General features: G+C 43.9%; 1 pseudogene; it reads right to left on the reverse strand.

Annotated features, from left to right (window-relative positions):
* Nucleotides 1–1,739: 1,739 nt before the first annotated feature.
* On the reverse strand, nt 1,740–2,925 carry LOC114631498 (annotated as a pseudogene).
* Between the last annotated feature and the right edge of the window lie 379 nt (nt 2,926–3,304).

Raw genomic sequence — 3,304 nt, forward strand, 5'->3', positions numbered from 1 at the left:
AGGTGTGAGGAGGCCAGCCCTGAGGGTGTGAGAGCAGAAGAGCTAGCCCTGCCCCTTGCAAGCATTTAGTGGGCTAGCCTGGTTAGAGCAGGAGAACTCACCCTGGTGGTGTGGGCGCAGGAGAGCAGCAGGCTGACCAGCTCAGCTGCCACCCATGTCCAGATCCTGGGCTTTGAGTTGGCCTACCCCAACATCTACTCCATCTGTGAAGTGCTGGACATATGAAGGGACAGGTCCTGCAGATTCAAAGCTACAGGATCTCCTTGACACAAGGCAACAACAGAACATCCTACAGGAGTCCCAGTGAGGATCCCATATTGACAGATTAGCAGAAGCCAGAGGCCCTGAGCCAGATGAACATCTGCAAGTACAGATGTGTAGACAGAAGAGTATACTATGTGATACACTACAGCTTCAATGACAAGATTTATTTTTGTTTTCTTATATCTTATTTTATTTATTTTTAGGGGGCAGATTGAGGAGGGAGGTTTCAAGGATGGAGAGCAGATATGAAGGGTTGGGGAAATGAGTGGGATTGGGGTATGTCGTGGTTTGAATATGCTTGACCCAGGGAGTGGCACTATTTGGGGGTGTGGCCTTGTTGGAATAGACTTAAAGACCCATATCCTAGTTGCCTGGAAGTGAATATTCTGCTAGCAACCTTCAGATGAAGATGTAGAACCCTCAGCTCCTCCTGCACCATGCCTGCCTGGATGCTGCCATGTTCCCACCTTGATGATAATTGGTTGACCCCCTGAACCTATAAGCCAGCCCCAATTAAATGTTGGCCTTATAAGAGTTGCCTTGGTCATGGTGTCTGTTACAGCAGTAAAAACCCTAACTAAGACAGGGTACATAATGTGAAACTCACAAAGAATCAATAAAATGTTAAAAAGAGATGCCCCTCCAAAAGAAAACGCTTCCATGAGATGGGGCTGTAGACAAGACTTTAAGGTATTTTATTAATTAGTGATTGATGTGGGAGGGACTAGCTCATTGTGGGTGGGGCCATCCTTGCACTGGTGGTTCTGAATTCTATAAGAAAGCAGGCTGAGAAAGCCAGAGTGAGCAAGCCAGTAAGCAGAGCATCTCCATGGCCTCTGTCTCAACTACTGCCTTCAAGTTCCAGCCCTAGCTTCATTCAGTGGTGGAACTGTAAAACAAATAAACCTGGTCTTCCCAAGTTGCTTTGGCCATGTGTTTCAAACATAGCAACCCTAACTAAGACTAGTTTGTAGGGTGATTTTGGGGTGGAGATGGCAGGTTCTGTATGACAGTAGGAGAAATATTATGAAGGGGTTAAGGGATTTTGGTTTAATCTGTAGGCAAATAAAATGCCATTTGCTAAGAGAAAGAAGTAAGCTTGGGAGGGAGAAGCAGGCAAGGCTTAGAATATGAAAGTATGAGTCACTTAATGGACAGCAAGATGCAAATGTCTGGGAAAGGCTTGGTCCTATGAATGGTGTTCAAGGAGATTAAGGAATTAAATTAAGGACTCTCCATGGCAACCGGCATCCTTTTGCTATTCTAAATGATGATAGTCTAAATGATGTAGACACAGAGATAAGATTCAAACCGGTTAATAAACATTTTGAATCTTTTCTATTTAATAATTTTGACCTTTATCCTTATATCCGTTTGCATAAAAGGGGCTTCCCTAAATATCTCTTTAAAAAACATCAAAAATGCCTTTTTTTAAAATTTAAAAAAGTTTTAGGACACATAAAACAAGGCAACACTTATTCCTTCTTCTTGTCTTCTGGCGTGGGGTCTGTGGACGGCACCTCTACGTGTCGCAGTTGCTCTCTGAGCCAGTATTACTATCACTGGTCCCTTCTCCCTCCGAGCTGTCAACCCCTCGTACTCACTCTCCTTGCCCTTAGGAGTAGACTGCCTTCTTCACCATTCTGTGGGCTCTCTGTCATTTCCAGGCATGTCTCCTGTCTCCATTGGATGTTCTCCTCAACCTTCTCCTCCTCGGCTCTGTTCACCACTTGCTCTTTCCCAGGGACGATATTGCTCTGACTGCGCTCAGCTTGTTTCCAGTTGCTTCCTTTTCCTACTGCCTTTTATGGGCCTACTCCTCTGCCCGCGCAGTTTCAGCTGCAATTTTCTCCATGTTTACCTCTACCTTCAGACCACATAACCTTTAAGTTCATTGTTAAAGGAGTCTGTGCTTTCCAGGAATTTCTTCTTCTTTTCCTGCTATTGCTCCTTTATTTGAAGAAGCTCGGCTTGTAGTTTCTGCAGATGAACCGTTAAAGATTGGACCTGTTGCTTGAGGACCTGTATTCTAGCTATTGGTACCATACTCCCAATGAGGATCTCACTGATGAGGTGAGGGTTTCTCTGGAAACTGGCAGTGGCTGTACACTTCATTGAAAAGCCATCATCATAATTTTCTGGGGTTTCAGCAGGATGAACGCTCATATAAAGTTCCCTGTTCTCCATGCGAGACTGTCGCTGTTGACTTTCTTCCTCTCAAGCAGCACATGCACAACATTTTGCATTAATATATGCAAGATATGCACGACATTATGACAGGGCTTTATAGAGTCCCAGCACTCTTTTCTGCTTTGTATATTCATTTAACTCAACACACACCATCAGTAATCTTGCCAATCTCCCACAACTTTAGTTCAGGGTTGGAAGCCTTTACTCAGTCCCAAACCTTCCTGCTGTATCTCGTGTAGGGCATCAGTGGCTTATCTGGTGGCTTTGGAGGCTTTGCCATTGAGATGCCAGAGGATGCTGTGACCCAGATTCTGGTGCCCAGGTTCCCTTCCAGCCTGTAGCTGTTATAAGTGAGATGACTGTATTATCAAAGGCAAATCTTTTGCAGAGATTCGCAAACCATGGTGTGCTGGGCCTTTGGGCTGCAGGAGCTGGGTGAGGAGATGGGGTGTGAGATCATCTTTTTGACATTTTGGAAGATTAAGTTTTCAGTTCCTTTAGAAGGAATCTGAGACACTGCAGGCCAAAAAGTCACCAACAGCTCTAGCTTCCCTTCCCTCCGTTCCTTAAATATCTTTTAATGAATGATTAGGGTGTATGCATCAATATTGTTTATATCTCGAGAGACTTAAGACTAATGGAGTTAGCATATTCAGTGTCCGTTCAGAATATGTAGTGTGTCAGAAATAGAAGAAACCATGCAGCCATAATATGAAAGGGCAAGCAGACACCTCAGAAGCAAGGCTAGCATAATATTTTTCATATCATGACTTCATTTCAACACAGAAATTAAAATTTCAGGCAAACAGTAAAACAAGAAAATGAGTTAAGAATTCTGTGAAGTTTGGTA

The sequence above is a fragment of the Grammomys surdaster genome, unplaced genomic scaffold (assembly GCF_004785775.1).
Source record: "Grammomys surdaster isolate TR1022 unplaced genomic scaffold, NIH_TR_1.0 363, whole genome shotgun sequence".
In the NCBI taxonomy this organism is placed as follows: Eukaryota; Metazoa; Chordata; class Mammalia; order Rodentia; family Muridae; genus Grammomys; species Grammomys surdaster.